The sequence below is a fragment of the Chiloscyllium plagiosum genome, unplaced genomic scaffold, assembly GCF_037043375.1.
Source record: "Chiloscyllium plagiosum isolate Xiang-an unplaced genomic scaffold, Cpla_swu_hap1 HiC_scaffold_30, whole genome shotgun sequence".
Classification (NCBI taxonomy): Eukaryota; Metazoa; Chordata; class Chondrichthyes; order Orectolobiformes; family Hemiscylliidae; genus Chiloscyllium; species Chiloscyllium plagiosum.
The window spans coordinates 48,505,118-48,530,425 of record NW_028270168.1 but is presented as its reverse complement, the minus strand read 5'-3'; positions in this window follow the sequence as shown (position 1 = coordinate 48,530,425).

Here is a 25,308-nt window from a genome sequence, read left to right as displayed (position 1 = left end):
CCTGGTTCCTGGAATTGGTTTCCAACTATTGGAGTCTTGGTGATATCTCCTTCTTTCATTATGATAATGCAATGGAGCCCCCTCAAGGTTACGCTGGTAAGAGCAACTCCCAGTTATACTTTTTACGCAGGCACTACTTACCAAAGTTGACATTGACAATTATTCAATAAATGTCTTCATTTCCTTCTGTTCACAAAACTAAACACAAGAATCATTTATGACTCTAAATTGTCACCTTTGACATGGAAGAGATTAAGTGGTAACAGCAGAATTGTCCCAATTCAATAGACTAATCAACACCTCAACCATCTAGCCCTTTACACACACATTCATAATAACTGGGTATGATTGCATCATGCTTGCACTTAAAACATAGCTCTGTCATCCACACAGCCTATACCAGCACCCTGTAGCCACACAACAATCTGCACACAGCAAGTTTAATGTAATACGAATTTCACAAGGGATTTTGTTTCCCAGGAACTTTGCCAAACAAGGTTTGTCAGAAAGCCTCTTGAAGAGAACATAGGATGATGGAACAAAACTCCTGTGTGCGAGACAGGTCTTAAGCAACATGGGCAGCATGTTGGCTCACAGTACCAGGAACCCGGGTTTGATTCTACCCTCAGGCAACTGTCTGTGTCGAGTTTGCACATTTGCCCTATGTCTGTTTGGGTTTCCTCCCACAGTCCAAAGCTGTGCAATTTAGATGGATTGGTCATGCTAAACTGCCCAGAGTGACCAGGGATGTGCAGGCTCGGTGGAAATACAGGGTTACAGAAAAAGGGGATAAGTCTGGTTGGGATGCTCTTCAGAGGGTTGGTGTGGATTTGAAGGGCTGAATGACCTGATTCCACACTCAAGGAATTCTACGATTCTCGAAAGTAAACATCTTAAAGCATGAGGGGGAGACAAAGAGGTAACTTGGGTGGGGGGTATTAACGGAAGGTAAAGGAAGTTTGAAGAAGCTTGCAGTCTAGGATTTGGCGTCAACGTAGAATCATACAGCGCAGAAGAGGCCATTTTGGCCCATTGACTCTGCACTGACAAAAACTGCTCTAACTCTACTCTTTCCTGCACTCGGCCCACAGCATGAAGGGTCTACCTAGAATGATAAGAGCAGATGAAGGTGGAGGAGAGACAGATCACACGGTGGCACAGCAGTTAGCACTGCTGCCTCACAGCGCCGGAGACCCGGGTTCAATTCCCGCCTTAGGCGACTGACTGTGTGGAGTTTGTACGTTCTCCCCGTGTCTGCGTGGGTTTCCTCCGGATGCTCCGGTTTCCTCCCACAGTCCAAAGATGTGCAGGGTCAGGTGAATTGGCCATTCTAAATTGCCCGTAGTGTTAGGTAAGGGGTAAATGTAGGGGTATGGGTGGGTTGCGCTTCGGCGGGTCGGTGTGGACTTGTTGGGCCGAAGGGCCTGTTTCCCCACTGTAATCTAATCTAATCACAAGAATTGACTGTGTGGATGGTGCAGAATTCCTAAACAATGGATGTTGTGGCATCAATGAAACTGATTAGTATTTACGAGACATTTTCCACAAATTCAGCAAGGATTTGAGCGTTTGTAATTAATATTAATTTTCAAAGGGCGACTTGTTAAGAATTTTCTCACTAATAATCTATATTCAAGCTCTTCTAAATAATCTGAAAAACCAGGAAACAATTAAATGGCTAATGTAGCTGGTCATTTAAGTGATGGCACATCAGAAAGAATGTGAACTGTGTAGTTGTATTCTCTCTATGCTGATTGAAGTTAGCTCACAGTCCCCTGGGCTTGTGCCTGTTGTATCATTTACATGGTTAGAAATATCCTACGGGTGTGATGATAACACTGCATATTATTACACTAATGTCTATTCCCTAGTCCTAATTATATCCTGAACATGATCTCTAAGAGCCTGTTTATAATACAAATGCTTGGTTTGAAAATGTGTATGTCGTTAAATATGGAGCAAAGGGCAGGAACAAAGGAGCAAGGTAAAGAGCAGAGAAGATCCACTAGCTGTCTGCCTGAAAATTCACTCTGAGGATGTGTAGCATGAGAAAGCCCTTTTCACCAGTCATGAATGTGGTTAGCCTCTATGTGAAAACAATTGATAATCATAGTGGAACAGTATCCATTTATTAAAACTATTGCATATTTCTCCAACTGGCAGCATGTGTTCTTCTCTAGATATTGTTGGACGTGGAACTACATTGATGTTCCTTCATTCTTGTTGTCTAGAGGAATTAAGGGCTACGGGGAGAACACTGGTAAGTGGAGCTGAAATGCGCATCAGCCATGATTGAATGGCGGAGTGGACTCGATGGGCCGAATGGCCTTACTTCCACTCCTATGTCTTATGGTCTTATGGTCTTATGGTCTTATTGCCGCTGTGTCAAAGTCCCGGACCTCCCTTTCTAACAGCACTATGGATGTCCCAATATCACGTAGGCCACAGTAATTCTGGAAGGTAGCTCATCACCACGTTCTCACCATCTTTGGCGGCAAGGTGGCTCAATGGTTAGCACTGCCTCCCAGCGCCAGGGATCCGGGTTCGATTTCAGTGTCGGGTGACTGTGTGGAGTTTGCACATTCTCCCTGTGTCTGCGTGGGTTTCCTCCGGGTGCTCCAGTTTCTTCCCACAATCCAAAGATGCGTAGGTCAGGTGAACTGGCCATGCTAAATTGCTCATAGTGTTCAGGGATGTGTAGGTTAGGTGCATTAGTCAGAGGTAGATATAGAGTTATGGGGAATGAGTTTGGGTGGGATACTGAAGGTCGGTATGGACTTGTTGGGCCAAAGGGCCTGTTTCCACACTGTAGAGATTCTATGATTCTCAAGGACATTTAGGGACACCAATAAAGGCTGGGCTAGACTGTGATATAATCATCTTATGCACAATTTTAAAAATGCACTTCAAACAATATAGAAGCTTGGATTTAGTGAGGACCTTTATTGGTAAAGTGGTAAGAGGAACATAGGAACAGGAGGAGGCCATTCAGCCCTCCAGCCGCTTGCATGTTATTTGTGAAATCATGTCTGATTTATGACCGAACTCCACATATAAAGGGCAAAAGTCCACGAATGTGCAAGATAATTGGACTGGCCGTGTTAAATTTCCTCATAGTGTCTAGGAATGTGCAGGCGAGGTGGATTAGTCATGATAACTGTGGGGTACAGGGATAGGGTGGGTCAGTGCAGACCTGATAGGCGGAACGGCCTCTATATGCACTATAGGGATTCCATGATTCCAATGCACTCCTTTGTCCAATTTCATTAGCACCTGTACTTAAAAATCTGTCAATCTCAGGTTTGAAATTAACAACTGATTTTGCAACAATTACTGCTTGTGGAAGAGAGCTGCAATTGCTGCACTGGCGTCTGTCCCTCCAGTTGCCAAGATCCGAAATTCTGGAATGCAATGTCTAAGTCTCTCCCTCTCTCTTTGCTTCACTCATTGTGTCTTTCCCTCATTGGTACGCTCTTTAAAAACTACTTCCTCAACCAAGTTTTTGTTGTCCTGTCATAATCTCCTTTTTTGGATCAGTGTTAAACCTTCACTGATAATGTTCTTGCAAAGGGTATTGTGATGTTTGACTGCATTGAAAATGCTGGATGCTTCTAAGTTGTTGCTGTGGTGGGAGCATCGTCATGAGTGCTTTGCTCCATGTCTGCATTCACAACCTCGGCTTCACTGTGTGATAAGGTCAAGCAAAGCAATACAATTGATTGACCCCCAGACATCACATCATCAAAGCGTAGCCATTTGTTAATGACATGGTCAGAAAGAGCATGCGTGTGGGGGATAGAAAGTGAAATAGAGAGCGTGCAGAGATGAAGAAAAAAAAGGATGGATAAAACTGTCCAAAATCTGAATAAAGACATTCAGTTTTTACAACAATGTTGTCTGGCCAATCAAGCATCACTGCAGTCCCTCCTTCAGGTAATCTCTCTGGGCCTGTGATTGAGCCCAGGAGTAATTCTGAGGTAAAATGGTTGCTAAGATAACAAATGCTACTCGACATCCCATCCATCAGCAATTATGTAAATAGATACATTTATCAGGCCATTAGATAAAGTAATGCACTTAACTCCTATTCCTAGACTTCTCTACAGAGACTCTTAAATCATAATCCCCCTACAAATTGCAGCATTAAAGTACTATGCATACACTCTTTAATATTAGACTCTGCATTACATGTTCAGAAGCCCTGTGATCTCACCACACTGAGATTCATTTCAGAGCTGTGCTCCCACCAGATATGGAAGGAACCTGTCAACATTACTTTACATTATACTTCATGACAACACTTTGATGTTAAAATTCTTATCCTTGTTCTCAAAGCTCATCCCACCCTATTTCTAGCCTCCTCAAGCCTTGCAACCCTCTGAGAGCTGAAGTCATGAGCAGCCCCAGAACCTCATTTTCTCAGCATCATTGGCCAGCAACATGAAATAAATGCACAATGGTGTCATTGTTGCACTGGGCAACAAGGGCTGGGGACATTGATGCTGCTTGCCTGGAGACAGCCTTGATCCACAACGTGCCCTCAGATTCTCATGACAGCTGTAGTCTCGGTGGGGAGTCCTAGCCACTTTGTATCAGCATCACAGTGTGAGTACAAACATATCCCATCAAACATCAAGCTGGTCTGCTCCATATTCATGTGTGGAACAATCGAAGGAGGCAGGCACTCAACAATGTTTCCATATGGACGAAAGAAAACTAAAAAGTTTTCAAGAGTGGACAGATAGAAGCCAGAGTTCAGGTACAACAAAAATTGTAAGTTTGCATTTCTGTATCTGCAGCACTTCGCAAAGTGTTTTGTAACCGACAAAATGCTTTGGAGTGTGCTCACTGGTGTAGGAAAGGAAATAGTGCACACAATTCCTGCAACAAGTCTCACTATCAGTATGATTGTCAGCATATCATAGAATCCATACAGTATAGAGGCAAGCCACACTGACCCCCCAAAGTGCATCCCACCACTCCATCCCCCTAACCCCACATTTGCCATGACTAATCCACCAATCCTGCACACCTTTGGACTGTGGGAAGGAAACCGGAGCAACTCCACAGGGAGAATATGCAAACTCTCCACAGACAGTCACTCAAAGCTGGAATTGAACCAAGGTTCCTTTTCCCGTGAAGCAGCAGTGCTAACCACTGAGCCACTGTGCCATACCTTGGTAACTTGTGACATTTTCATGTTCAACTCTTTCTCTTAAGATTTCAAAGGCAAGTTTCACTTTTGAAGCATTTGTACCTTTAAAACAAAACAAGAACAGCTGGCTCTGGTAGTGTCCCTACCTCAGAGCCAGAAGTCCCAAGTTCCACCTGATTCTGAGGTATGTTACAGTATCCCTGAGCAGGTTGATTGGGGGAAAAGATGTAAAAGCAATTATTGCCCTGGTGTCTGACCACTTATTTTTGAGTGGCCGAAAGTTCTAAAAACAAAGAAAAACTTATAAAAACAGTAATGACTGCTCTAATAAATTAAGGGAATCAGTTCCAAAACCCCAAAGAAGGAGCAATTCTAACAGCCATGATTCTCTTCCCTCCACCATTTTGGAATTTTTTTTATGTTTTGGAATATTTTTTGCAGAATAGTAGAGTCCAAAAGTTGAAGGCATAGAATTAAGGTGAGAGGGGAAAGATGTAACCCAAGGGGCAACTTTTTCACAGAGAGGATGGCGTGTGTCTGGAATGAGCTGCCAGAGAAAGTGGTGGAGGCTGGTACAATTACATCATTTAAGAGGCATCTGGATGGGTATATGAATAGGAAGGGTTTGGAGGGATATGGGCCAGGTGCTGGCAGGTGGGACTAGATTGGGTTTGGGATATCTGGTTGACATGGACGGGTTGGATCAAAGGGTCTGTTTCCATGCTGTACATCTCCATGATTCTGTAGTTGGATCCTTTTACTTTTATCTGCTTTTCACGCCATTCCCCAACTCTGCCAAAGTCGGGGACCTTGTCTGAATATTTTATCAAGGCATAAACCCATGGGGTCAGCACACTTCTCAATCTAGAATGTTTCACCTGATTGCTTCAACATCAGTCTTTTATTAGAATTGAACTCAACATCACATAACACATCTAAAAAAATCCTTGTTCTCATTGTTAACAATGCACAGTTACTGTTCAAAATGTCTTAACAGTAAAAACATGGAAGAACAAGAATTTCTATAATGTCGTCCATGACCTGAAAGCATTTCACAGAAAATATACACATATTTATGAGATGTTTTAATGTAGAAAGCATCCTAGTTAATTTTCACACAGTAAGGTCCACATGCAGGAAGGTGATAATGATCAGGGGATAGCTTGCAATGCTAGTTGAGGAATAAATACTGCCAAAAACACAAAGCAATCTCCTCTGCTGTTCCATGGAATCAGGTGCATCCACCTGAGAAGGCAGTCAGGGATAAAAACAGGTTGTTGGATATATCTATGCGTCCAATACTTTCAGGCAACATTTGGTAATGTGTCACCAGCCTGACAGTTCACCTTTATTTCTGTTTCCCCAGTTGCTGTCAGACCTGCTGAGCACCTTCCAACGCGTTCAGTTCTTATCTCAGACTTCCACAATTTCCAGCATTTACTGTATTTTACGTTTATAAAGTAAACAGAATCATGGTTTAAGGTCTCCTCCAAAATAAACAGCATTCTTACAGAACTGCACCTCTCGGTGTTGTACAGCAGTGTCAGCATGAATTAATTACACACTCAAGTGTCTGGTGTTGGACTTAAATCAACAACTTTTTGACTACAAAGTGCTCTAACTAATACAGCACGACTGATACAGCAATAGGACTATTCAAAAGATGACAAATCGAAATGGAAGAAGTGAACTCATAATCCCTCACTCTCAGTTAAGTAACCACATTTACAGAAAGCCTAAAATACAAGCAGTTTTCCAACAACCATAGTCCTTTGTTTCATTACAGAAAGCCTACATTGGACAAAGGACTACAATGTTTTAACCCTGCACTCATTCTGAACACAGCTCTCCTGAAATAGGTTATTAGTTTTCAAGGCAAAAGGCACTTTAGGGAACATCTCCAGGACACCCGCACCAATCAACCCCACCGCCCTGTGGCCCAACATTTCAACACCCCCTCCCACTCTGCCGAGGGCATGCAGGTCCTGGGCCTCCTCCACCGCCACTCCCTCACCACCCAATGCCTGGGGGAAGAATGCCTCATCTTCCGCCTCAGAACACTTCAGCCCCAGGACATCAATGTGGACTTCACCAGTCTCCTCATTTCCCCTTTCCCACCTTACCCAGTTCCAACCTTCCAGCTCAGCACTGTCCTCATGACCTGTCTCACCTGTCAATCTTCCTTCCCACCTATCCCCTCCACCCTCCCCCTGACCTATCACCTTCATCCCCACCCCCATTCACCTATTGTACTCTTTGCTACCTTCTCCCCCGCCCCCACTTATCTCTCTACCCTGGAGGCTCCCTGCTTCTATTCCTGATGAAGGGCTTTTGCCCAAAACGTCGATTTTCCTGCTCCTCGGATGCTGCCTGACCTGCTGTGCTTTTCCTGCACCACCCTAATTTAGACTATTAGTTTTCAAGGACTGCTGGCAGTTATGTACTCTCTCTATTCAATCTCTCAGTCCTCCTCGGGCAGAGACTGAGCCATCACAAATGGTTTGATCCTGCATACCTTTTGAGAACATTAGAGCAGGAGTAGGTTATTTAGCTCGGCCATGGTTAAGATCACAACTAATCCTCAGCATTAACTGCACCTTCCCACATTATCCAAATATCCCCCTTGTCTACCCTGTTCATTACAGCCTTAAAAGAAAATTCCAACTAGATTTGTCAAACATGATTTTATTTTCATAAGTCTGCATTCACATTGTCTAATCATCATCATGATGTGGAGGAGCCGGTGTTGGACTGGGGTGGACAAAGTTAAAAATCACACAACACCAGGTTATAGTCCAACAGGTTTAATTGGAAGCACCTGATGAAGGAGCGTCGCTCCGAAAGCTAGTGCTTCCAATTAAACCTGTTGGACTATAACCTAGTGTTGTGTGATTTTTAATTCTAATCATAGTGTCATTTTCAAAGTGCTTTTTTATGAGGGACATTTTTTTTAACACAGGGTGGTTCACAGTGTGGAATGAGCTTCCTGAGAAAGTGCTGGATGCAGGTATGGTGACAATGTTTAAAAGACATTTAGATAGGTACATGAATAGGAAAGGTTTGGAGGGAGATGGGCCTGTAGTAAGCAGGTGGGACTAGTTTAGTTTGGGATTATTTTTGGCATGGACTGGTTGGACCAAAAGGTCTCTTTCCATGCTGTCTGACTCTATGACCCTATGACATCCCTAATATTAGATTAGAGCATTTTCCTTATTAGCGATGCTGCCTAAATGACCTATAGTTCCCTATTTTCTCTCTCCCTTCCTTTTTTGAACAGTACAGTGGCATCTGCAGCTCTCCAATCCACAAGGTCAATTCAACAAAATTGGGAATTCTAGTGAATCAAAACTAATACATGTGCTATCTCTAAAGCCATCTCCTTAAAAACACAAGGACATAAATGACCAGGTCCAGGAGCTTGTCAATTTGGTTGTGTTTGTTGATATTTGCAGTACTATTTCTTTATTAATATTAATATTTTTAAGATTTTCATTTCTACTGGTTTCTCACTGCATCAAGAACAATTTCTGTATTTTCTGCCATAAAAACAGATACAAATTATTAATCTGCTGGATCTACCATTTCTTTATTCCCCGTTATAACTGTCTGCAAGGGAACTGCATTTACTTATTCCTGTTTATGTAAGAGTAGAAATTTTCACAATGTGTGTTAATGACTCTTGTTAGTTCACCTTCTTATTATCATCTTATCCCATGTCATTTTTTATCTCTAAATGGGAAGTAAATTTAGTGTTAGTTATGAAATATTTCCTGACATGCTCTCTGTTGCTCACCTATCAAACCCACCTCATCAATGATGCTTCACGTCTCCATAGCAACCTGCCTGTCCTATTCTCCCCCTCACTGTAAGCAAATGTTCTCACCACTACTGGAATAGCCCAAGATCCCTGACACAGGCACCATCTTTGAATCCCAGCCATACACCCAGTCAAGCATTGGCAGTCTACAGTTGCCCTTCCTTGTGCACGGAGTGGGATTGCAATTACAAAGTAAAACTCCTTAGGGCATTGTGTTGTCATGGGTGACACTTCATTGGTGATGCCAGTGTGCATCCCAGCTTCTACTGTTGTTTAAAACCATAAAACTTACCTGTCCTTAGGTGCATTCCACCTCCAAGCCTGTCTAAGTCACTGCTATTCTTTGTCCAATATAGCCCAGCACCTCCACATTGATTTTTTTTCCCCATTCACTCAACTTACCTTTAACCCCTTATAGACTCCTTACATCCTCATCGCGACATGCTATCTCATCTATTTTTATAATTGCCAACCAAATTTAATACATTACACTCTCCCCCTCCCCACCCAAATCATTAATATATTGTAAACAATTGAGGCCTCAAGACTCATCCTTGTGGCACTTTGCTAGTTTTGTCTTTCCAACCTGAAAAAAACCCGTTAATTCCAACTCTCTAACTTCTGTGTGTTAACCAATTCTCGATCCATGCCAATACCTTACCCCAATACTGTGAGCTCCTATCTTGTGCAATAATCCCTTTTGTGGCATCTTATGAAATGCCTTCTGCAATTCAAATACAGCACACCAGTAAGTTCCCCTATATTCACTCCACTTGTATATCCTCAAAGAACTCCAACAAACTTATCAGACATGATCTCCCTTTCACAAAACCATGTTGGCTCTGTTTGATTGTGTTAAGTGATAAATGTTCTGACATTTCTTTCTCAACAGTGGACTCTAGTATTTCCCAAGATGTTAAGCAAACTTTCCTATAGTTTGTTCTTTTAGTCTTCCTACCGTCTTGAATGGGATTCCTGATGAAGGGCTTTTGCCCGAAATGTCGATTTTACTGTTCCTCAGATGCTGCCTGAACTGCTGTGCTCTTCCAACACCACTAATCCAGACTACATCTTGAACCTCTGTTGTATTATTAGCAGTTTTCTGATCCATTAGAAGTCTCCTTGAATCCAGTGAATTCTAGAATATTTCAATCAAAGCCTCCACTATCTCTTCAACAACGTTTTTCAGACCATTCAGATTCAGGCCATTAGGTCCTGGCAACTTGACTTCCTTCAGTACCACTAGTTTGTCAAATATTTTGTGCCTTGTGTTAGAGACTGTTACATGACCTTTCCTCCCTTTAGTACCTAACTTCACTGATATCTTAGGTTTTCTCCACCATGAACACCGATGCAAAATATTGTTTCAAATTATTTTCCATTGCCCTGTTCCCCCTTAATAATTCTCCAATTGCATCCTCCTAGGGTCCCATAATAACTTTAGAGACTTTCTCTTCTTATATACCTGTAATGTGGAGGTGCTGGTGTTGAACTTGGGTGGGTAAAGTTAAAAATCACACCACGCCAGATTATAATCTAACGGGTTTATTTGGAAGCTCTCGCTTTCAGAGTGCTGCTCCTTCATCAGGTAGCTGTGGAGCAGGACCATAAGACACAGAATTTATAGTAAAAGATCCCAGTGTCACTCAACTGAAATGATGTATTAAAGAAACCTATGTTGCTATCTGTAGATGGTCTTGCTGTTTTCTTTTATATTTCTCGCCAATTTACTTTCTAATCAATTTTCTCCCATTTTATGAACTTTTTAGTCATCCCCTGCTCATCCTTAAAATGTTCCCAATCCTCTGGTCTATTATTTATTTTTGCTGCTTTGTCTACCTTAGCTAATGATTGTAAACTCTCTTTGACCGTCTTTGTTAACCACGGGTGGTTCATTCTTTGTGACCGAGCTTTATGAAATATCCATCTAAATTCTTTTCACTGCTCGTCCCCTTCGTCTATTTTCTCAGCACACTTTAGACAACTCTTTCGTCATAGTTCAGTAATTTACTCTCCCTGCATTGGCTTTTTTTCTCTGAGGCACTATTACCATTACAACCATTGTTCCAGTCTTTTTACTCTATTTGTCTTAAGGGAAAATGTCACACTGCCCTGCCACCTTTATTTTTATGTTTAGATATAGAAATCTCTCTTCATCTGACAACTCCCGGTATTTTCAGTTTGATCGATAGACATAGTTACAGGTCTTGCTAGGAGATCAGGCCCAGTCTGTTTAGAGAAAGGCCTGTTTCAAGGAAACAGCTTCCTCTTTTCTAAGTACTAGAGCCAATGCCCATGAATCAAAACCATGACCGCGCAAACCACACTTTGAATCATGCAATCACCCTGCTAATCAGTTTGACCCAAAGTCAATTGACACAAGGTTCAAGATAGTAATTCAATGATTGCTACCTCGAAGGACCCTACTTCCAGAAACTCCCTGAACAGGACCTTCTGTCTAATCCTGCTAATGCTGTTTTTCCCTCTACATGGACCAAAATAATTAGATTCTTCCTATTTCCCTCCGGCTCCTTTTCTTAAAGAGTTGGGAAACATGCCATTTACATTCTTCTGGAGAACTGGGAAGTCAATAATAAGGACCAATATGATCATGTGGACTTGTACTGACTGAATACTCATGTTGAAGTGTATAATATAGGCTTAGTAAAGATAATGATAAAATTCTTATTAAAACCTACATCCTTATTTTAACAAATGAAATAGTTTTCCAAGGTCCAAGATGGATCCAGTAATCAAAAAGATTCAATAAGCCAAAGATCTAATATCCCAGAGGATCATATTAACCAAAAGGATCTATCATCCAAAGGATACAATATCACACAGAATCAAAAATATGGGATTGAGTCTTACCATATTTACTGTCATTTTCATGGAGTTTCATGGAGGAGATTTTGCTGTGAGACTGAGCCCTCAGTAATTCAAGACGACTCCTCTATAGGATTCCTCTTGTCCAATGCTGGCCCAATTCTCCGAGCAATTCTCATCACTGCTAGTGTATCCCGGGATTCCTGACCTTGGTGTTGGTACCATCCTTAAAGACTGTTGGGCACGCAATGAAGTTCTATCAACCCAGAGCCACAAAAAGAGCTATAAAGTAAAGTAAGATAGAACATGAGAAAAAAGCTAGCACAGAATCTAAATACAGATAGCAAAAGTTTCTTTAAACATATAAAATGAAACAGAGTGGCTAAAGTAAACATTGGTCATTTACAGGATGAGAAGGGGCATTTAGTTATGGGATATGATGAAATGGTTGAGGTATTGATCAGGTATTTTGTGTTGGTCTTCACAGTGGAGTGCAGGCAGTAAATGAAAAAGAGACAAAAGTAGGTGAGGACCTGGAAACAGTCATTATTACAGAAGAGCTAGTGTTGAGCAAGCTAATGGAGCAAGGGGTAGACAAGTTTCCTGGCCTAAAGGGTACTAACAGAAATGACAGGAGAAATAGCAAGTGCACTTGCAGTAATTTTCCAAAATTTCCGGGACTCTGAGGCAGTTACCGAATAGAAAACAGCAAATGTGATGCCACTGCTTAAAAAAGGCAGTAGACAAACGATGGGCAATTATAGACCAGTTAGCTTAACCTCTGTAGTGGGAAAGATGCTTGAGTCTATTATCAAGGAAGAAATAACAAGGCATCCAGATATTAATTGTCCTGTTGGGCAGATGTAGCATGGGTTTATGAAGAACAGATCATGCTTAACTCATCCATTGAAATTCTGTGAAGACGTTATGAATACAGTGGACAATGGGTACCCAGTGAATGTGGTGTGCCCAGATTTCCAAAAGGCCTTCGACAAGTTGCTGCACAAGATAAGGATGCACAGCGTTATGGGTAAAGTATTTGCATGGATAGAGGTTTGGTTGACTAACAGGAAGCAAAGAGTGGGGCTATTCTGGTTGGCAATCAGTAACTAGTGGTGTGAGAGATCAATGTTGGGACCACAATTATTTACAATTTACGCAGATGATTTGGAGTTGGGGACCACGTGTATAATGTCGAAGTTTGCAAATGACACTATGATGAGTGGCAGAGCAAAGTGTGCAGAGGGCTGGGGAACTTTGCAGAGGAGCATAGATACATTGAGTGAGTGGACAAAGGTCTGGCTGATGGAATACAATATTAATAAATGTGAAGTCATCCATTTTGGTCGGAATAACAGTAAAAAGGATTATTACTTGAACGGTAAAAAGTTGCAGCTTGTTGCTGTGCAGAGCGACCTGGGTGTCTTTGTACATGAATCACAGGAGGTTGGTCTGTAGGTACAACAGGTAATTAGGAAGGCAAATGGAATTTTATCCTTCATTGCTAAAGGGGTTGAGTTTAAAAGCAGGGAGGTCATGTCGTATAGGGTGCTGGTGAGGCCACATCTGGATTTCTGTGTGCATTTTTGATCTCCTTACTTGAGAAAGGATGCATTGACACTGGAGGGGGTGCAGAGGAGGTTCACTAGATTGATTCCAGGGTTGGCTTATGAGGAGAGATTGAGTAGACTGGGATTATATTCATTGGAAATTAGAAGAATGGGAGGGAGATCCTATAGAAACATGTAAATTTATGAAGGGAATAGATACGATAGGAGTAGAGAGGATGGTTCCACTGGCAGGTGAAAATAGGACAAGAGGGCATAGCCTCAAAATGAGGGGGAGCAGATTTAGGACTGAATTGAGGAGGAACTTCTTCACCCAGAGGGTTGTGAATCCATGGAATCCCCTGCCCAGGGAAGTAGCTGACACTACTTCAGTAAATGGTTTTAAAGCTAAGATAGATTTTTTTTTAACATTAAAGGAATTAAGTGTTACAGTGAGTGGGCGGGTAAGTGGAGCTGAGGCCATGAAAAGATCACCCATGATCTTATTGAATGGCAGAGCAGGCTCGATGGGCCAGCTCCTAGTTCTTATGTTCAGAGTTGCACTGCACGGTTTATATAGATATGGCAGACCAGAGGAAGTTGGTGCCCTGCCTTTGAGGAGAGAGACCTGGAAGCCCTGGTGGATGGGATGGTGCAGAGGAGGGACATGGTCTTCCCTCAGGACCAGCAGAGAAGGCCACAACATCAGGCCCTGCCAACCTGGCCTGACATTGCCAGCTGGGTCTGTGCAGTCTCACCCGCCTGAAGGAATGCCCTACTGTAGGAAGAAGGTCATCTCCAGGATAAGTGTAACCGTGTTCTCTCTGCTACCTCACATTCATGGAAGCAAAGAATCCCTACATGCGGTGGGTAAGAGACTATTCGATCTATTGAGTCTACACCAATCCTCTGACGAACATCCTGCCAAGACCCAGCACCTTATTCCTGTAACCATACATTTTACTGTGGCCAATCCATCTAACCCGCACTTCACTGGGTACTACAGAGCAAATTTTTTTTAGCATGGCCAATTGACCTAAACTGTACACCTTTGGATTTTGAGAGGAAACTATCTCTCTCCGCACCCATCGTCCCACAATTGTGTGAGACTACTCCATGGAATGGATGTTTCCTCTCGCCCAGAACTGGGAAACATGGTTCTAAAATTTGGGGTGGCCATTTTCGGCCCGACTTGAGCAGAATTTTGTTTTTCTCTCTCAGAGAGATATGTGACTTTGGAACTCTCTTCCTCAGAAGGCAGTGAGAACAGGTTAATTGAATTTTTGTAAGACGGAGGTGAATATTTTCTTGCTAAGCAGGAGGCCAAGTGTTATTGGGGGTGGAATGGAAAGTGGCACTCAACACTTATTGAGTGGTGAAGCAGGTACAAGGGGCCTACTTCATGTTGGTATGATTCAATCATGTAAATGCTATGATCGCAAGAGTAGATCAGAGGCTGGAGATTCTAAGACATGTAACTCACTCCCTGATTCCCCCAATCCTCTCTGCCATCGACAAGACATGTGTCAGGAATGTGATGGAATACTCCCCACTTGCCCAGATGAGTGCAGCTCCAACAACACTCACAAATCTCAAACCTCCATCAGGGGTGAAGCAGCTCATTGAAGAGGTTACCTGTCCACAACCTGAAACATTGAACATCTTCACCGCCCACACAAGAGGGCAGCAGTGTGTACCATGTACCACGATACATCGTGGGAAATCATTAATGCTCCTTGGCCAGTCTACAACTATTCAGCCCAACTGCCAGAGACATGGCAACAACACCTTTATGTGTATCCTTGCAAACCATCCTGACTTGGAACCATGTCTCTTTTTTTTTTCATACTCACTGGGTCAAAATCCCAGAACTCCCTTCCTGACAGCACTGTACCACATGGGCTGCAGCAGTTCATGAGGGCAATTCAGCATCAACCCTGCAATGGGCAATAAGTACCAGTCCAGTCAGTAATATCCACATCCTATGTAAGAGTAAAACAAATCTAGAGATCCATCAATCTAAGACGATCGATAAACCAGCTAATCCAATCATTCAGGAAATCCAATGGACCCACAGGATTGATACTCCAGCTGATCCAATCCATCAGGGGATCCAATTGGCTGAGAGGATTTGTTTGAAACCTGAGCATGAAATTAAAGGCCCAGTGTCAAAGTCAAGCTACCACATAGATCGTAGCTCATTGGGCATTCTTGTTATATTAATGTACTTTGCTACAAGATGAGCTTGTTATAATGAGGATGAAGCACAGAGCTCTGCAGAGTCCTACCAAAGGTTACAATCATCTATAACAGAGCACTGAACTAAATTATTGCAAAGGACATGTTATTAACTATTCAATCAGTCTTCCCCATGCATTCAGTGAATTATAGCAAGGCAATCAGCTAAGGATGGGTGAAAGAAGTGAAATAATGGGGAGAAAACAAACAGTAACATTGCAAAAACCCCAACGGCTGACTAATGATTACACTGAAGAATATAGACCACACTTGTCTCCCTCTCCAGGTAGAAGACCGTTACAAAGTCAATGACAAAGCAGACTGACTGCATCAGAGAGCTACAGTCTTCAAAGGATTTGAAGGGCAAGAGATTTTAAATGAGATGCACAATGAAAATGCAATGTTGAAGAGATTAAGACATGTCGCATTAGATTGTGATAAAGGACTTGCATTAAATAGCAGGAGGGCAAGCTAAGAATGAGAAATATGTTGTGTCAGGAAATGTCACTGGGGTGGAAGAGAGCTCAAGGTGGTTGAAAGGGAAATCAAGAACACAGAGACAGTACAGGTAACTACTGAAAGTAGAGTTGAACGAATAATCATTTTATACAGCATTATGGAATATGACAATACTCATACAGTCTTTATACTGTTCACTGCAATACAATACTCTATAGCACGTCATTCTATAGAATCCCACCAGAATGTGTCGATGACCGAGTTGCCGCATCTGAGTCATATGTGATTAAAACTATTTTTTTGTATGTCCAATTGTATCAGGGAATACAATATCCACTGTGAAATAAAATATTTATAGCCCACACAGTTACAGAGTTGCTAGATAGAAATTTTCAGTTTTACCCTGTGTTTGGTATAGGGTTTATTGCAAGGTTGTTCATAGGTCTATTAGGGTAGTTCCATGGTCAGAGATATTTGGAGAAAGAGAAAGAGACAGAGACGGACCATATGTTAGGAGTCCTGCAGAGAGTGAGTCAGGAACATTGGCTGGCTGTGTTCAGAGAGCAGTTCAAGGAATTAGTAGGAGCAAGGTATTGGAGTCAGGACCTGGAAGACATCCTGGGGAGCTGATAAGTGGGAAACTTGCTGGCTTTGTGTTTGGGAGAAGTCATGAAGGTTTCAGAAGAAGTCTGATATACCTCAATGCAGTTGAGAGAATGAGAATTGAAAAACTCATAGTAACTTCATATAACTGAGCAAGATTAAAGGTCAGGGTAATCCAGAATCTATCAAGCCAGCTGTTGGTGAAAGATTGGAGTTGTGCCAGTGAATACATTCCAAAGTGTGGTTTTAAACTCGAGGCAGCATAAACACAGAATAAGCAAGATCTACCAGAACTGGAGCACTCGCTGACCCAGTTCATGATGAAACAATTCTTGAGAAAGAGTTTTAGGGCCAAATTATTTCATGACCATGTGTCAGAGCCCTGAAATATGGCAGACATTTTTAACTTCTAATTTGGAACTGTGTTTTTTACAAAAAGAGTAATATAACAAAAATGTAAGTTAACTAGCTATCTGAAGAGAATGTCACATGTACAGATGTGAAGGGAACTTCAAACATTATCCTTCCGAAGGGGAAAGAGGCCAGACAAAGCAGACTGAATTGTGATCTCTTGTGACGATGAAGGTAATGAGAAGAGATGACAGTAAGCCACCCTTTGTAGATTATGTTCCAAACTGCCGCCACATTTTCTGGTTTCCCTTTGAAAAGGGCACCAGGACAGGAGTTTAAAAGGCCAGTTTCAACTTTACTGGAGTGCACTAGTGGGACTGAACATTCTCCTGTGGGCCCCTGGGTTCATGCATTAGCATGTTATGGAGGTCACGTTCAAAGCACTATGCTGTAGTGAACTTTATGTTGCCATTAAAGACTCTCAGTCTGGGTCTTAGATATCATCAAGCTCACAGCCCAACAAAAGGAAAACAGGACAATGAAAATATTTTTTTCATTCTGAATGCTGGAATTCAATCACAGTCAAAAGGAATCAGACTGCAGAATCTCAACCAATCTGCAAAATTAAGAAACCCAAAACCAGCAAGCCAGGGACCCGCATTCGATTTTTAAACTTTTATCTTTCTTGACTGATCGCTTATCTCTAATTTATTTGTTTCCTTTGTATTTCTTCTTACATGAAGTCATTAATAAACTCACTCTCTGTTAATTTAAGATAGCCTGGTTTGATGTGTTTCTTTTAAAACAGAAGTTAATTTGGGTCTGGTCAGAAAGATATACACAAGGGACTCGTTTTTTAAATTGATCTTGTTGCAACCAACTAATGGAGATGGAGTGATATGAAAGTGGAGCCAATTCATCCATCCTTACCCGGGTTCCCTAACAGTATGGGGTATCCCATCCGGAATCATAATGAATTGAGGAACCTCTCCTGCGTCTGAGACTAACAGTTGGCAAAAGTGGAGAATTGTAATCCCATGTGAAGTTTAATGAGATTTGCTGACTGATTGTGTCATTAACCTCTGGGAGGAGTTGCTGAGAAATTCATAGCATCTGACATGATCATATTTGAGATGTTCAGGTTCGAATCTGTAGTTGCGCTTTTTGTTCAAAACTGTGGATTTTTGTAGGTTTATTCTGTTCATAAATCACCTGCAAATCACCTTGTGCCTATTTTAATTTAAGAGGTGACTCTTCCTGAATAAGATTGCAATGTAATTTAGTGGTCTCAACCAAGATCTGAACAATAAAGTTGGTGGTCTGGTCTAGGAGCGCAACAGTGTTATATTTTGCCTTTTATACTCCTCTTGTTAAGAGTGCTATACATAGATAAGTGGTTGTAATAACTCCACAGAGGCCGGTATCCCATCACCAAGTCACCCTTTATTTACATGTGCAGAGTACTTGACGCTGGTCGAGCTTCCTCTGAGCCAGCTCAGGGCTGATTGAGCCCCAATCAGGGAACTCATACACTATGAGGTCCACCTGGCTGACCTGTTTAACAATCACTGCAGTTGCTATTTTTGACAAAGTGGTCAGGGTCTAAGCTGTACTCCAGAAACCTAAATACAAAATCTGCGCCAGCACTCAAAAACAGTACTGAGGGAGGGCTGCACTGCCAAAGGTGCCATCTTTTGAACACAGCATCAAAATGAGACACTTTCTGCTCTGTCAGGTTAAGGGGGAAAAAGCTCCCCATTGTAATATTCATCACTCAGTGAATATGCTAGCCCTAACTCCAAACCAATATCACTCCATTATTTTGCTCTGTCAGTAATTTATTGATTTATTTTTAGAGAGCTTGCTCACGTATAAATTGACAGGTAATTTTCCTATTACAGTGAGTACTGTGTTGACTGTAAAGAGCTTTGAGATATCTCAATAAGAATGCAAAAGTCATTCTTTCCTGTTTTGCACTATGTCCCGCCTAACTGTACCATGTCACACTGTGCAGTTCCACACTAACATTTTACATTGTAATGCTCGACATTGGTTAGGCCACAACTAAGATACTGTGTGCAGTTCTGGAACCCACATTATAGGAGGGATGGGAGAACACTGGAGAGGGAGCAGAGGAGATTTACTCAGGATGTTGCCGAGGCTGGAGAGTTTCAGTCATGAACAGAGATTGGACAGGCTGGGGTTGTTTTCCTTAGAGCAGAGATTGAGAAAGCAACATGATGGAGATGGGTAAAAGCAAAGCTTTTCATAGAGCTTTGACAAAGGGTCAGTTAGACTCGAAACGTCAGCTCTTTTCTCTCCTTACAGATGCTGCCAGACCTGCTGAGATTTTCCAGCATTTTCTCTCTTGGGGTTGATGATGGAGATGGATACAACTATGAGGGGCATAGAAAGAGTAGGCAGGAAGAAACTTGCCCTCTTGATGAAGGGATCAATGACCAGGGGATATGGATTTAAGGTGAGAAACAAAAGCTTTAAATGAGATGTATGGAAAAACTTTTTTACCCAAAGGGTGATGGACATCTTTAAGGCTGGTAAAGACAAAGTCTCATAACAGTTAAGATGTATTTAGATCTGAACTTGTGATGCCAAGGCACACAAGGCTATGGGCTGAGTATTGCAAAGTGGGAGTAGTATAGATAGGTGGTTGTATTAGCCAAGATTAGAGTAGTGCTGGAAAAGCACAGCAGGTCAGGCAGCATCCGAGAAGCAGGAAGATTGACGTTTCAGGCAAAAGCCTTTCATCAAGGATGAACTCATTACCGATGAAGGGTTTTTGCCCAAAACGTTGATTCTCCTGCTCCTCAGAATCTGCCTGACCTGCTGTGCTTTTCCAGCACCACTCTAATCTAGACTCTAATCTCCAGCATCTGCAGTACCCAGTTCTGCCTGGTTGTATTAACCAGGGCAGATATGATGGTTGCAAGGCCTTTTTCTGTGCTCTATTATTCAATACATGCTCCTAAATAAAGAAAGGGTACACGGTGATATTATTTTCAGATTCTCTTCGCTTCGACTAATTTTGAATCAAATCCTTCAGGATTTGAACCAATTCACCCAATTGCTTTAGAATTATATGAAGTGTACAGCACAGATACAGACCATTCAGCCCAATTCCTCCATGTTAGTTTATGCTTCACAAGCAATCTCTCCCAGCCTATTGGTGTAATCTGCCAGTCTTTTCTCCTTAATGTCTAAATCTGAATTCACCAGTCCTTCTATATGATGCATCTCAACTACTCCCTGTAATCAGGAATCCACAGTCTGAACACACACTGATTAAGGATTCTAAACTTCAATAACACTAAGGACTGCAGACGCTGGAAATCTTTAACAAAAGCAATAATTGCTGGAGAAACTCTGTGGATCTGGCAACACCTGTGGAGAGAGAAAGCAGAGTTAGAATTTCAAGTCCCGTGACCTTCTTCTGAACTAGTTCTAAAGAACTGAACTCAAACCATTAACTCTGCTTTCTCTCCACAGATGCAGCCAAACCTGCTGAGTTTCTCCAGCAACATCTGTTTTTGTGAAGGATTTCAGCTGCCGATTGAAACTTATCAGTAGCTGGGCTACATTTATGAAATTGAAGTGGCTTCCCACCCAGACCCACTCTCTTACCCTCCCCCTGTAACTTTGCATTTCCTGTGGCTAATCCACCTACCCAGCACATCCCCGGACACTATGGACAATTTAACCTGCCCAATCTTCCAAACCTATACATCTTTGGACTGTGAGAGGAACTGGATCACCCACAGGAAACCCGCATGGACACAAGGAGAACATTGCAAACTCCACACAGAGATGGAATGGACCCAAGTCCCTGGCTTTGTGAGCCACCGTGACATCCATGTCCTCGAATCACTTCTTTTTAACTGGACTGGCACTACTGCAGTAATCAGTCTGTAACAGCAACAATCAGCTGAAACCTATCACATAGCAAACTGCAGTAGATTACGTGTTGTAAAGAAATTACAAGTGAAACCCGCCTGCAGTTCCCTGTCAGAAATTAGCACACTGTAAAATAACATTAATCAAACACACACGTATCAAATCCCCACTGGGTTAAGATATTTACACAGGCCATAGCAATGGTTTAGAGCGTCAGTTTCTGAATGGTAATTTGGTTTATTACGGTGAACAGGCCTTCAGGGTACAGGCTGATGGTAAATGAGCACTCAGTGAACTGCAATATCAAAATATCTTTCAATATTATTAAAACAAATTAACTTCTTGCTTCTGTGGGATATTTAGTGTTTAAATAGCGGTGTTAGAGACACTGTTAAATGTGATATCATTAATTACAGATGCAGCCCTCCTTGTGGTGAGAGCCCACAGGCAGAACAAGACGAAAATAACAGAGGAGGTGGGAATTGCAAATGTGGGAAACCGAGAACTCAGCAACTGGAACTCATGACAAATCTTTACCTGTACAAGCAGGCCTGGTTACTAGGCTCAGAGAACAATACAGCACAGGAAGAGACCAGGCAGATGATACATGGTTACTCAGAGTCTTTGGTCGAGCTCCAATTAGCTCTACTCCTCATTTGTTTCTGTGTCGTCCTGTATACCTCTTCTTTCCAAGTAAATATCCAATCACCTTGGGAAAGTTTCCACTTCACCTTACTTTCTGGTGGTACAGTTTCAGATCATTACCCCATTTTCCCCTCATTTCCTAAAGTCACCATTGGTTCTTTGTGCAGTTATCCTGATCAGTAACATCATGGTGGCTCAGTGGTTAACACTGTTGCCTTACGGTGTGAGGGACCCAGGTTTAATTCCAGCCACAGGCAAATGTCTGGGTGGGCTTCCTCTGGGTGCTGCAGTTTCCTCCCACAGTCTAAAGAAGTCTAGGTTAGGTGAATTGGCCGTGCTAAATTGCCCATAGTGTCCCAGCATGCGCAAGCTCGGTGGATTAGTCATGGGAAATGTAGGGTTACAGGGATAGAGAAGGGGCGTGGTTCTGGGTGAGATGCCCTTCGGTGGGTCAGTGGTGACTCAAAGTGCTGAATGGCCTCTTTCCACACTGTAAGGATTCTATGAATCTGTTTCCCCTGATGTCATAGCTGTTTCACTATTGTCTCCAGGTAACTGAAGTGCTTCACCCCATTACCATTCCAGCAAATCCCCTTCCATGCTTTCATTTATGCCTGTGCATTCTTCCTAAAGTGTGACAGCACTGGCCCCCTCAAAGAGGGGAGATTTACTCCAGCTAGTCACAGTCAGGCCCATTTGACTAGAAGAGGGGTCACACATTTATCTCCCTCAACTAAGGTGAAGACAAGAACGGCCCAATGTAAATACGGCAGGATGGCAGTGAGGTTCTTTGTAGATCTGACATCAATTATCCCTGAACCCACTGGGATTTCATGGTAACTCTGCAAAAAGTAAGGGACTCCTGTGGTGCAGTATAGTGCCCCTATCTCTGAGCCAGGCAGCCCGGGTTAAAGTCTAACCTACTCCAGACGTCTGTCAAAATGTTTTTGAACTGTTTGATTTTAAGCAAAATCTAGAACCAATGCACTGATTACAAATGTGGCATTTTGTGTGACATGAAGGTTGTGGCTTCCTACCTGTTAAAACTTTAGATTGGCTACTCTCAAGAAAACATAATGCTGGCTCAGGGATAAATTTTAAGTGGCACGGCTTGCTTGTTCTTTCACACAATTGTGTAGAGAACAATGCATTCCGTCCAACAGCCTATCTGGGACTGACTGAGTGTTTTAATGAAGGATTGACGCAATCTTTTCATATTTGTGCATCACTCCATCCTTTGTAAAGCCAATGACCCTGTATGCCTTTTTAACAGTATTCACAACATATCCTGCCACCCTGAAACATATGCAGAAGTGTCTGTCTATGCAGCATCACATAAAATAATACTATTTAATTTTCAAATTATCTCTTCTTTACTTTCCAACCAAGGTTTCCAACTCTCTTCATTCTCTCTGTCAAATTTTATCTGATTTGTAAATGCCCATTTCCGCAGACAGGCTCTCCTCTCCGATTCACCAAGGCTCCTTACAGAGCACCTTCTCAACTCACAACCACTTTCAGCATGAACAGAAAAGGTTTAGAGGGGTATGGGCCAAATGCAGACAAATAGGATTAGTTTGGAAAACATGGTCAGCATGGATGAGTTGGACCAAAGGGTCTGTTTCCATGTTGCATAATTCTATCTAGAAGGACAAAGGGTAGCAGATACATAGGAACACCAGCACATGCAAGATCCCCTCCAAGCCACTCCCCATCCTTGGAAATATATCATTGTTCCTTCAGTGTCACTGGGTCAAAATCCTGGAATTCCCTCCCCAGTGGAAAATGAACTGCTACTATTCAAGAAAGCAATGCACCCACCTTTACTCCCCTCTGCATTAGGGAATCAATTTGATACAAAATATAATTACTTTTCTACTTGGAGGTATGTTTGAGGCTTGTTTGAAATGGTGCAAACTTTCTTTATGGTACTTCTGCTGTCCCAGTGCAGTCTAAACATAGAATACCACCAATCAATGTAAGTTGCGATATAGTCTAGGTTAGTGACCCTTCCTACATCATCCCCTATTCATTGTTTCTCTGTGCCCCAACCCCTTACATGGTCTAGTAACACAACTGCAAACATTTATGGGTTAGAAAGACAGAGCATTAATTCACAGTCATTTGCTGTTCACCCTTCCATTGTCAACCATGACACCATTGAAATTAGGGTCTAAAGTCAACACAGTCGAAACAACAAAAGTATGAGGAGCAACAGTATGTAATGAATTTGGAAAATACAGTAAGATATCTGATTGAAGACAAGCAAGGACCAGTAGTTAAAGAATTAACACATGATTAATGACAAACTTACATTTCTTTAAGGCACTAAAACCCAACTGGGTGCACCATGGCCAACAAAGGATGTTAAATATTGCATTATAGCAAAACATGAGGCTTCTAAAGTTGACAAAAATGGGTAGCAAGCCTCAGGATTGGGAGCATTTTTGAATTCAACAGAGGAGGATCAAGAACCTGATAAAGAAAGAGAGATTAGAATATGAATGTAACAAGGAATATAAAACATTCTGTGGAAATGTCTATGGGTATGTGAAAAAGGAAAAGATGAGCAAAGACAGATGTGGGTTCATTACATTAATCTATAATTGAAAATAGGAAATGACGGAGATACTTGAACATGTACTTGTCTCTAGCTTCCTTGGGGGAGATACAATAAATCTTCCAGAAGTAATGGAGCTCTGGGGTACTAATGAGAGACTGACGAATTGAAAAAAATCAGACTCAGTAAAAAAAAATTGTTGAAGAAATTAATGAGACTGACAGTTGGTAAGTCCGTGGGACCAATAATCAACGTCCTAAAATGCTAAAAGAAGTGACAATAGATGCACTGGCTACTATCTTTCAAAACTGGATTGATTCTGGAATTCAACTTGCTGCTTTGAAGCCTAAAAGTGTAACACACCTAGAAAGGACGGAGACAGGAAACAGGAAACTGTAGACCTGATAACCTGATACCAGTAGCAGGGAAAAGACCAGAATGTGCTATAAAGGATCTGATAACTGAACACTTATAAAATAATTAACTCTTTCAGCAAAGCCAACCTGGATTTATGAAATAAAATCATGTTTGACCAATTTGTTTGGGTTTATGTTTCAGTTGTTAAGAGCAGCTTAGATTATTGGGAAACGATAAATGTGGTGCATTTGAATTTTCTGAAGGCTTTTGACAAGATTTTACATAGGAGGTTAGTAACAAAATTAAAGTACTTGGCAAGAAAGGATTGAGGTTAGGCCACGGGAAACTAAACAGAGTTCAAATGTCAATCTCAGGTAGGCAGGCTGTGATCACAGTGATCAGTACTTCGGTCCAGACTATTCACAATCTGTATTCTCTGGTTTGTATGTGGGAAACAAAAGTCACTTTTACGAGTTTGCTAATTACACAAAGCTTGCTGGGAGTTGTGAAGATAGAGCAAAGAGGATTCAGCAGCTTTCAACAGATTCAGTGGGTGGACAAGGACAATGCAGTTAGAATATAATGTTAAATATTAGTCATGATTTGGATATGCCGGTATTGGACTAGAGTGTGCAAAGTTAAAAATCACACACCAGGTTATATTGGTTTAATTGGAAACACTCGCTTTCGGAGCGCTGCTCCTTCCTGATGAAGGATCTCTGAATGCTAGTGCTTCTGATTAAACCTGTTGGGCCATAACCTGGTGTTGTGTGATTTTAAACGTTAAATATTAGGGTAGCCAGTTGACTAGGAGGAATGAAACAGCACAGAATTTCTAAAA